A 12,855-nucleotide genomic window follows, 5' to 3' on the forward strand; every position below is an offset into this window, starting at 1 on the left:
CTCTCTTTCTTTCGTAGGTTGTGTTGACTTGCTTTTTTAAGTGTGTTTTCTTGTTGCTTTATCAATTTGTTTGTTTGTGTAATCGTTCTTTATTAGGATTTGTTTAACGTTTTGTAATTCCTTTTGTAAGTTATCTTTGTCTGTTATGGAGACAGCTCTGTATACAAGGGAGTTGATGACCGATTATTTTTGAGATGGGTGATGGTGGGAGGAGGCATGTATGTATCTGTTTGTATGCGTGAGTTTTCTGTAAACTTCATGTCCTAATGTGTTATCAAATTTTTTGTAAACTAATACGTCCAAGAAGGGCAATTTTCCGTTTTGTTCTATTTCCATGGTGAACTGGATATTAGGATATAATTGATTGATAAAATCGAAAAAACTTATTTAGTTCATCTCGTCCATGTCGCCAGATGACAAATGTGTCATCAACGTAACGGAACCAGAACGAGAAGTAAGTATTTTTGAGACATTGTTCTATCAAAGGTACAAGCTCGGAAGGGAAGTTTGTGAAAGATTTAATAATATCAATTATGATATTATTAAATAATAACTATGATGATTAACTACATTAATAACTATGATGTCTTGGGATTGAATGTGAATCTGATGTATCTTTTTAATAAAGTCAAATGAGTTTTGGACGTGAGTGATGGAGTTTCCTGTAAAAGGATTTAGTTTTGCAGCGAGGAAACGTGCTAGGTTGTAAGTTGGTGAGTGTATTGCGCTGACGATCGGTCTGAGTGGAATGTTCTCTTTGTGGATTTTTGGGAACCTATAAAGTCTTAGAGAAGTGGGATTAGTAGGTAATAAGTTAGATATTGTTTGGCCGTCAAGTTTAGAATCTTTAAGAAGAGTCTTTGTTTTACTGACTATTGTTTTTGTGGGGTCCTTTTTAAGTTTTTTGTATGTATCGTCAGTTAGAAGGTCCATGATTTTGTTGTTATAGTCTTCTTTATTCATTATTACTTTTGTGTTGCCTTTGTCTGCGGGTAATATTATAATATCTTTAATTTGATTGAGTTCTTTAATTGCGGTTTTTTCCTGTTTTGTTAAGTTTGAGGATGGAACTTGAGCTTGGCGTAAAATGTTGGCCGTCCTGCGTCGTATGTCATTCGCGTTTTCAGGTGGAAGGGTATATATTGTGGATTCTAAATTGCTGATTATTTCTTCTTTTGGGATTTTCGATGGAGCTACAGCAAAATTATGTGCTTTAGATAAGGTTGGAATCATTTCATTGTTGAGAGGGTGATCAGAGATGTTTTTTACTGTATTTGTTAGTTGAGTTTGCTTTACTGGAAGTAATTTGTCAAATTTTGTTTTTTGTTTTTGGGTGGTTTTTGGGTGGTTGTAAGAATTTTGGGACGATTTTGTTGTCCATGCACCGTTTCAAAAAAGCTAAGGATGTTAGTAGCTTACCTTGAGAAGTCCTGAGCTTACTAAAGGTGTTGGTTTTAATAAGAATACTCTCCCCGTAGAGTTCCTTGATAATAGATTTTATGCTTTCACGATGATTCATTTTGATAAAAGGAGATATTTCGGGTTTCACTCGTATAAAACTATGTTTGGTGGAAATTGATCTTTTTCAGTTATAAATTTAAATATTTGGTTGGAAACCCGAATCTGCTTGGTAAAAAAGAAAAACTTTTTTAGGTAATCCTTCTTTTTTTTGTTGTTGAAAATTTAATTATTCTGGTGATAATTCAAAAATAATGTTACACATTTTGTAGCTCAAATAATTTATTTCTGAAGAAAAAAATATTTTTCAACAAAAACGACAAGTGTTCCATCAAACAGATAAATTTTCAACTAAAATTATGCATCTCTATTTCTCTAACCAAAAAATTAAATCTTAACAATTTCGTTCAGCTTTAAACAACGTAATTTGATTTAAAAAAAGAAGAAATTTTCAAACAAATAGTTGAATTTATAAACAAAATAATTCAATTTTAACCAAATGATAAGTTTTCGAACAATAAGATGAATTTTCTACTAAAAAAACAAAACAAAACTTAAACAAAATACACGAATTTTTAACAAAGAATGATAAATTTTTACAGTGAATAAAATACTTTAATGTTCGGTTAAATAATTAATTCTTAAAAAAAAAAAACAATTTTTAAGAAAATATTTAAATTTTCATTATTTCTTGGAATTAAAATTTAAATATTTCATTTTGGGAGCATATTTATCCTTTTTACTGAAAAATTTAACTATTTAGTTAAAATTCGGTGTATTTATTTTGCTGAAAATTAATTTTTTTTCTTTTTAAATTTACTTTCTTGGTAGAAAAATAATATTTTTCGCTAAATCTTATTTTTCTTTAGTTGAAAATTCACTTTTTGTACTTCAAATTGAACTGTTCCATTCATGGATTAAAGTTGTTCTTTTAAAGTAAAAAATTAAATTATTTGATTGAAAATTCTTGTTGTGTTGAAAATTCATTTTTTCGTAGAAAATTATTCTTTAGGTTTGAAAATTTAACCACTTTGTTCAACTTTTTTGTTAATAATCTATTTCTTCATGATGCATAATTTTCGTAGAAAATTGATCTCTTTGGCTAAAGTTTTAATAATTCTGTGAGAAGAAAGTTTATGTTTTCTAGTTTAAAGTTAATTCTTTAAACTAAAAATTTAACTTTTCTAGTTAAAGAATCTTAATTTTTTTAATTACTTCCTTAGATCGAATATTGAACAGCTTGTAAAAAATTTTTTTTGTTGAAAATTATTTTTTTCAGGCGGAAAATAAATTATTTCATTTTTAGTTCGAAATTCATGATATTTCGATGGAAGTTATAATATTTTGAAAGAGCTTCAAATAAGGTGACTTTATGGTTTTCTTAAAAAATATTCATTTATTTCTCAATATTTATGTTGTCCCCTTCAAAGTAATCCCCCTCAGATATAATACACTTGTGCCAACGCTTTTTCCAATCATCGAAGCATTTTTGATGATCATTTTGTGGTATAGCCTTGAGTTCTTTCAGCGATGCAGTTTTTATTTCCTCAATCGTTGAAAATCGATGTCCTTTCATGGGCCTCTTCAGTTTTGGGAAAAGAAAAAAATCACTGGGGGCCAAATCCGGTTTATATGGAGGCTGAGGCATGACTGTGGTGCTGTTTTTGGTCAGAAAATCTTTCACAAGCAACGATGGATCTTTTGATCAAAATTAAGCAGTTTTGGAACAAATTTCGCTGACACACGTCTCATGCCCAAAACGTCCGAAAAGATAGCATGGCATGAGCCAACCGATATGCCAACATCTTCAGCAACTTTTCTGATGGTAATTCGGCGATTTTTCAACACCATTTCTTCCACTGCTTGAACGTTTCATCTGTTGTTGACGTGCTGGGACGTCCAGGGCAGTTTTTGCATATTATCTGATGATAGTTATTTTATTAAGAATGTTCTATGAACGAATTTCTGATATTCTTGAAAAACCTTGAGCAATGAATTAATTTCCCTTCGCCTTCAAAGTAAGGGAAAATTCTTGCAACAGACGTTTAACTTCTTTTACAAAATTTCTACAAGTTTCCGAGAAACTTCAATAATGGCTTAAAAGTTTGTAAACCGTCTCGCTACCTTTTGCATAAATTGTCTTTGAGAATCTGCACTTGAAATAGTAGTCACTGAAACAAGAATGAAGCTTAATTGTAAATTACGAAATTTTAAAGTTATACAAAGTCCATGCTAAAGTTTTCGAATTTCAAGTTAAATCATGACGTGACGTACCAAGAGATTAGGATATTAACCCAGTACTGAAAAAAGCACTTTAATTATATTCCTTACTGGTAGTTGTATACTACTGGAAGACCACTAACCAATAACTGGCGTGGTACTGGGACATTATCTCATTCTATTGATTCAGTACTGATCACTACAGGAGAAGATACTGGCCCAGTACATTTCTACCCTACTGGCTTAGTACCAGTCCAATATTATAACAGTACCTGGTACCGCACCAACAATTTGGTAGTAGTAGGTCAGTGCAGAATCAGGATGCCTTTATCTTTTTTTTATTTTGTAGTCCATAATCAACCTGAGGAAAATCGAATGTCTGCGAATATAAAAAATTTCAGCCAGAAAATGGTTTTTCTACCATATAGTTAGGAATAGCTAGATTTAGAGATCTAAAACGTTAATTTTTAACAACAGATAAACGAAGTTGCTACAAATTATTTCCATTTTAAAATAAATATTTTAATTTTCTACCAATGTAGTTGAACTTTTAACAAATATATGAATTTCCAAAAAAAGTTAATTTTATAACAAATAGTATGTTGTAGTTATATTTCAACAGGAAGAGATTTTAATTCTAAATCAAAAACAATTAATACAAGCAAAAAAGACGAATTTTAAACAAAATAATTGAATTCTCAACCAAAACAGAATAATCTTCAACAAAGCAATAGCATTTTCAACCAAAAAGGATCAATTTTTGACAAAATACGTGAATTTTCAATCAGGCAAAATCTATTTTTTATTTGCAATATAAATTTTTAATCGGGAATTGAATTGTTACATTTTCAGTGAAGAGTATAAATTCTCAATTAGAAGAAAACGAATTCTAAGCAAAATAGTGAAATTTTCAACCAAAGAGATTATTTTTTATCTAAAATCATGAATATTAATAAAAAGAAAAGAATTTTGGAAGCAAAAAGATTAATTTTCTACAAAAAGTCAAAGATTTATCAAAATAAGTTAAACGATTTTTTAACAAAGTAGTTAAATTTTCAACAAAATTAATTAATTTTCTACCATGCTGTTGAGTTTTTAATTTACTAAATAGTTGAATTTTAAAATAAATTTTAATTTTGCACCAAATAGCTAAATTCTCTACCAAAGAAGTTGTACTTTCAACCATAAATATGAATTTTTATCAAATAATTGATTTTTCTAGCAAACTGTTAAAAATTTGAACCAAAAAGATGAGTTTTCTACAAAACAGTTGAATTTTCTACAAAAAAGTTAATTTACGGCCAAGTAGTTGAATTACTAATTCAAATAATAAATCTTTAGGGAAAAAAATCTATTTTTACAATGTAGCTCAGCTTTAAACCAAGAAGTTAATTTTTTGAACAACAAAAAAATGAATTCTCAAAAAAACATGGAGCAAGGCAAATACAATTTTAACCAAAAAGTATGAATTTTTAACCAATAAGATTAAGCCTCTACCAGAAAAGATGAATTTTCAACAAATTACATTAATTTTCACCAAGTAAAAATCAATTTTTAACAAAAAATGGAGTCATTACATTTTCAGTGAAGAATGTTAATTCTCAACTAAAAAACAAAAATGAATTTTTAGCAAAATTTTAAACAAAATATTGAATGATTATATTTTCAGGGAAGAAACATAATTCTCAGCCAGTTCAGTTCATGAACTTATAAATGAAAAGTTGATTTATTAACGAAAATTTTAATTGTCAACAAATTACATGAATTTTCAACTAAAAGAGATTAATTTTGAACAAAAAAAGATCATTCTTCAACCAAAAGTGAGACGAAATTTTAAAGAACCTGTGAAATTTCGAACGAAATAGTAGACTGTTTAACCAAACGAGATGAATATTCCGAACTAAAAATATGGTTTTAAACTTTTCATAAACAAACACGAGAAAAAGGGGAAGTTTCATAAAAGGGGGGGGGATAAGTATTCTTTAGTAGGAGGGGAAAAAATTATGGACGTCCAGAATTTAATTTAAAACATTGTCCAACTCGTAGCAAACAGCTATTACTCATTATTCATTGATAGATTGACGGCTGTATGAAGTTACATTTACATTTCGTATTCCAAAATAGGAGGGGGGGTATGTTTCAATGTCACATGAAGTTTTTATTGCAATAGGGGTGGCACCGAAATAGGACAAATTGTTACAGAAGGGGAGGGGGGCTAAATAAAAAATAAGAGAAAATAGTCCCGTAATATTTGTATGCTTGCCGAGGTTTTTAGCCAAAAACACCACAGAAAAAAATAAGAATAAAATTTGTTGCAGGAGATTTTTTAGAGCGATAAAATTTTGTTTAGCTAATTTCGCGTCTTTTAAAAAACATGTGTTTGTCTCGGAGAAACAAAAGAAAGTTTAGCCGATATTCGTATGAAGTTTATCCTGTAAAGTTAATTTTTGTTGCAGAGAATCTTTCGTCGGAAATCGATGTAAAGTTTATCTTCTGTTTTTCTGTGACAGGGTTACAGAGTCTGCTCCAGAAATAGTAAGACTGACTTACTATATAGCCCAGACGAAGCAATAGAGGGAGTCTTTTGTGGGCAGGATGAGTGGTGAAGGATGTCAGGAAGCCAGTGCATGCTCGAACAGTCGCTTCCGAGCATTTGCGAAGTAAATATCGCGCAAGAAGAAAACTCTTTTTTTTGCTTGCATCATGCTCTCAAAATGGAGCGCACGCTCGAGCAGCACCAGTCGAAAACGGCTGATCTGCTCATTTCCGAATCAAAATAAGTTCCCTTTTAATTCTCTTAAATGATCTAGCCTCGAAGACTACGAGGATTTGATGAGGATTAATTCAATATAATATAAATACTATTTAACTATGTACTTAACATCAGTCGGGATTTGAAAGAACCCCGTTAACTGCATTTCGGATAAGTCCCCTGGGTTGCCCACCGTTAACTGCTTTCAGGTGACTTATTCGATTTGGAGTTAACGGTGTTCTCACAAATCACGGCAGAAATGTGTACAAATTTCCATTTTTGCATGTTTGGAAGTCTTAAGATGGACTTAATGAAATACTTATTAGATTTTCGTAGATCCTCTATTTAGTGTTTCTTATTTTAATGTGCATGCGTTGTCCCAGATTCAAATTGACCGTCGACCCACAGTCGCTCCAACCGTTGGGCGGTCGGTCCAACTTTGTCCGCCACTGGTCGGACCAACCAGCTAAATAATAACGGTCAACCGCCTTTGGCTTCTCCACGTCGGCCCGTCATTTGGTCCCATATATGGGCCAGCTATTAAGATGATGCCGGCCCAACCTTCGACAAAAATAATTTAAAAAATATAATTTATACAATTTGAACATATTTTTAATTCAATTACATTTATTAATTTAATTTAATTTTTAACAACAATAATTTTTAAAAAAGTTTTGTTTGAAATTATTAATATATATTTTTCATCATTATTAAATACATCATTCGCACAAACAGTGACTTACCCATATAATCGCATGATTTTACACTTTAAAAAATCGCACTAGCCGAGCATTCGAGCCCTGCTTAAACTACCTAAACTAGTGTATTTTACCGCATACCCTAATCACTTCGCTATCGAAGCACTTGAAGTTTGGTTACAAAAACTCCGCTAAATGGTTTGACGCTCCCGGTGATCCTCAATAACAGAAAGATTGTTGAAATCGCCTAATTTGTATAGAGTAACATTATTTAAAAATGTTCCAATATTTTATAATAACAACAAATTATAAAAATTTAGAAACAAATTATTTGTTGAAAGAATGTTTTCTACGATTTTCCATTATTTTACGTTTCTTAAGTTATACTGCGAGAAATTTTGATAAAAACACGATGATTAACATTTTTTTTTGAGATTATTATTGTTGAAATTACAATAAATATAATAAACAAATGCATTTGTCAACAATTTTTCGATAGAAATTTTTTTTATGTCAGTTTTTTTTTAAAAGGAAGTTTATGATAATTTTAGAAAAATTTATAATTTGTTGATTAATTTTATGATTTTTTAAAAACATATTTAATAAAAAATGCATTATTCGGGCATTTATCAGCAGTACAATTCTTTTTTTTCAATGTGAGTGCTTTCAAGTGGAAACTTCATGACAATTTAAGCAACATTTACAATTACTTTATAAATTTATTGTTTTGTTCAATTTTATAATTTTGTTAACAAATTTGATAAAGAAATGCATTATTCAGGCATTTGTTGACGAAAAAATTCGTTTTTTTATGTCAGTTCTTTTGATTTGGAACTTCATAATAATTTCAGCAAAATTAGTAATTATTTGATACATTCCAACATCTTTTAAATAAATTAAATAAACATGTGCATTATTTAGGTATTCGGCAAAGAAAAACTTGTTGAAAATGCTGGAAAAATCGAAAAATGCCTCACTAATGCATTTGTTTATTAAATTCATTTATAATATCAACAATAATAATTTCACGAAGAAATTTCTTCATCATTATATTTAAAAAAGATTTCTATAATTCTAATTTTAAATTGTATAGATTATTCAATTAAAAAATATTATTAGATGGAAAATTTTAAATAATTAAATTTCATTTCGAAACTTTTAATTATGGTATTGTCACAAATTAAGAAGGCTTTTTCATTTTTGTGGATTTGAGATTCAACTTTATAATTTAAAAGACGGACGGGCCGTCTGAAAATTCATCTTTCGGGCCGACTAAACTTTCGCGGTCTTTTTGTAGCAATTAACGAAGTTTATCTGAAGGTCTGCTCATACTCGGGCCAAGGTTTGACCGACCGTCTACTTTAATGTTAAAAATTACACTGTTTTTCAAAAAATTCATCTTTTCGGTTTTAAAATTCAACAGTTTAGTGGAAAATTAAACTGTTTGGTTTCAACTTTATAGTCTCTATTGTATAAGTTGAAAATAAAAATATTTGGTAGAAAATTGATGGATTTGATTTAAGTCGCCTCTTTGGGTAGAAAAGTATTCTTTTTTGTTGATTACAATTTACAGTTACATTGTAAATTTTATTTTTGTCACAATTATTGTTTGTTGTAAAGAACCGTAAACAAATATTTGAAAAAAAAAATTTTCAATAAGAGCGCTTTCGTAAACTAATCCAATAAATTCGCGCGAAAACATTGATTATTATTAATTAATTATTAATTCATCGTTTATTAATGATTGATTAACTATTATTCATTAATTAATTATGAATTACTTTTTCAATATTTATTTATTAATTAATTAATAATTAATTATTTTTTGGCTATGTAAGAACAAGTCCACTTGCTTCGAACTATTTTTTCTGATGATTAATTTTTATACTGAAAATTAATTTTATTTTCCAATAAATAGCAATATATCACTTTTAAATATTTTCTTGTAATTCATAATCAATAAAAATTATTTTAATATCAACATGCCTTATATGTTATTGTTTCCACATATTGTAAATACATGCATGCTTGTATTTATATGAATATAGATAATTCAGTGTATGTTAGATTGTCTATCAACCAAAAAGAACTCGAATCAGTATTATCACATTATAATATGCAGTAAATTTTAATAAATGGTTACAATATTATTTTATAAATAGTTATAATTTTAAATATTTAAAAACAGTTATTCCATAATATTTTAGTTAATTTTGAATATTAGTTTCAATAATTTTACATTTGAAACCTCTAAATTAAATTAAATTATCGCAGTGTTTTTAGAGTATTAAAATCAAACTTAACACTTTGTAGTGATTATAAGAGGTGTAAATGAGAACTTGAAATATACTGCAAAAATCTTGAAGAGACTCAAAGAGGATTAAAATTATACTAAATAAGACCTAAGAGTGTCAAACAAGGATGGCGAGTATTAAGGAGAGCCAAAAAAGAATCCATTCAGCACCATGGAGACTATAAAAAGGACCTATATTTCGACTCGGGTTGCATCCTCTCCGAAAGCCTGCTTAATCATGGTGAAAGTCTCGGTTACAGACTTTCCAAGTGTAACACAAAACTTTACCGCGCAGTGTTGCTCGAGAATGCGGTCCATTTTCAGAGCGTGACGGAAGCCAATAAAAGGGTTTACTTCTCGCGTCATATTTACTCCGCAAATGTTCGGAGGCGCATGTTGGAGCATGCATTTGGTTCCTGACGTCCCCCACCGCCCATTCTGCTCTTAAATCCCTCTATTGCTCCGTGTGTGTTACAGAAAGTCAGTCTTACTACTGATGTAACTTTGTAAACATGCTACAAAAAGGGTTTACTTTTCGCGCGATATTTACTCCGCAAGTGTTTGGAGGCGACTGTTCGAGCATATATTTGGTTCCAGGCATCCTCTACCGCCCACCCTGCCCATAAATCCCTCTAACTTATCCATGCTCGATATAGAAAGTCAATCCTACTACTGATGGAACTTTGAGAGCATGCTACAAAAAGGGTTTATTTTTCACACAATATTATCTTCGCAAATGCTCGGAGGCGACTGTTCAAACATGCATTTGGTTTCTGAGATTCCCCACCATCCACTCTGCCCCTGAAGTTTACTGCCGCTGGGATATAGAAAGTCAGTCCTACTACTTATGGAACATACTCTATAGTTTGGAACGGGTTACAAAAATACCATCTTTAAATGATCTCGGGGGAAAATGTGTTCGCTAAAACCCGAGAATTTAAGATTGCCAGATCACTATAGACACCTTTAGAACATATTTGAGGATCAATTGAATTCAAAATATATCAATTAAAATTTGTGCATTGTGTACTAAACTTTCGAATGTGCTATTAAACCTGCATAAATCCAATCTATTAGGTTCAATAATTTAATTTAATATTGGATGATGCGAACTTAATTAATAAAACCCAACGATAAAAATCAACTACATTTAGGATCTAATATTAATTATTATTACATTTTCATATTTTTTGTTCGGAATTCATCTTGTTTGGTTAGAATTTGGTTGGAAATTTTATTATTTTTTTTGAAACTGCTTTGCTAAAAATTCATTTTTTTGATTGATGATTCATCTCTTTGGTTGAAAATTTATCTATTCCATTTTAGAAGATTTATCTTCTGGATTAAAAAATGATCTGTTGGAAAATCGTATTTTTTTAAGACTCATCATTTTAGTTGAAACTTAATTGCTTTCGTTGAAGATATAACTATTTCGTTAAAAATGAATTTATTTCTAAGGTTGAGAATTAATTTTGTTTACCTGATAATGTAGCTATTTCATCTTGCGTTGCAAATTGATATTTTTTATTAAATATTGATATTTTCTAGTTGAAAATGCATCCTTTTTGGTTAAAAATGCAACTGTTTGGTTCAAACCCAATCTAATTGGGTTGAGGATTCAACAGTTTGATAGAAAGTTTAACTATTCGTTTGAAAATTAACTTGTTTGTTAAAAATTCATGTTTTATTTAATATGAACTTTGGTTGAAAATTAAACTATTCTTATACACATTTTTTGTGGAAAATTAATTTTTTTCATTATATTTTCCAGTTTAAAATTCAACCGTTTTAAGATCATTATTACACTTGGATGAAATTTTTCTTGCTAAAAATTCATCTTTTTCATTGAAAATTTATTTGTTTGGTTAAAAAATGATCCATTTTAGTTGAAAATTAAACTATGTGATTGAAATTTGAACTAAAATTAAATATTTATATTTCTTTAAGATTTTTCTCCTTGGTTAAAAATGTAACTATTCCATTTTTAGGAAATTATTCTTCTGGATTCAAAATCATCTTTTGGGCCGATATTTTTATTTGAAAGTTCTTTTTTGAAAAGATTTATCATTTAAGTTGAGCATTCATTTTTTGGTTAAAAATGTAACTCTTTTGTTAAAATTTCGTCTCTTTCGGTTAAAAATTAATCTGTTTTAATTAAGGATCCAGCCATTTGGTAGAAAATTAAACTATTAATTTGAAAGTTAATTTAAAAAATATATTTTTGACTTACATTTAACTATTTGGTTGAAAATTCAACTATTTTTATGAAATTTGAATCTTTTTGTAGAAAATAAAATTTTTTTATCGAAAATAATATTTTTGGGTTGAAAGTTCTAGCTTTTTGTGGATAATTCGTTCTTTTGTCTTGAAAGTTAAACATTTTGTTGAGATTTCATGTGTTTTTTTATACAGCATTAATCTTCTTGCTGGAAAATGGATGTTTTTATTGACAATTTAACTATTTCATTAAAAAATTCATCTTTTTTATGTGAAAATTCAACTGCTTGGTTGAAATTTTAAATAATTTCTTTAAAATGATTATTTTTTTAAGATTCACCTCCTTGGTTTTAAACTTTAATTTTTTGTACAAAAACTTAGTTTTGTTGTTATAAATTAATATTTATCTGAAAATTGCACTATTCCATTTGTGGTTCGAAATTTATCCTTAATAAGTTGATAATTTAAGTATTTGATAGAAATTAATGCTACAAAAAGGGTTTACTTTTCGCGCGATATTTACTCCGCAAATGTTTGGAGGCGACTGTTAGAGCATATATTTGGTTCCAGGCATCCTCTACCGCCCACCCTGCCCGTAAATCCCTCTATTTATGCATGCTCGATATAGAAAGTCAATTCGTTCTTTTGGCTTTAAACTTAAACATTTTGTTGAGATTTCATGTGTTTTTTTATACAGCATTAATCTTCTTGCTGGAAAATGGATGTTTTTATTGACAATTTAACTATTTCATTAAAAAATTCATCTTTTTATGTGAAAATTCAACTGCTTGGTTGAAATTTTTAATAATTTCTTAAAAATGAATATTTGTTTAAGATTCACCTCCTTGGTTTTAAACTTTAATTTTTTGTACAAAAACTCAGTTTTGTTGTTATAAATTAATATTTATCTGAAAATTGCACTATTCCATTTGTGGTTCGAAATTTATCCTTAATAAGTTGATAATTCAAGTATTTGATAGAAATTAATGCTACAAAAAGGGTTTACTTTTCGCGCGATATTTACTCCGCAAATGTTTGGAGGCGACTGTTCGAGCATATATTTGGTTCCAGGCATCCTCTACCGCCCACCCTGCCCATAAATCCCTCTATTTATCCATGCTCGATATAGAAAGTCAATTCGTTCTTTTGGCTTTAAACTTAAACATTTTGTTGAGATTTCATGTGTTTTTTTATACAGCATTAATCTTCTTGCTGGA

This window comes from Belonocnema kinseyi, chromosome 6 (genome assembly GCF_010883055.1).
Source record: "Belonocnema kinseyi isolate 2016_QV_RU_SX_M_011 chromosome 6, B_treatae_v1, whole genome shotgun sequence".
Lineage (NCBI taxonomy): Eukaryota > Metazoa > Arthropoda > Insecta > Hymenoptera > Cynipidae > Belonocnema > Belonocnema kinseyi.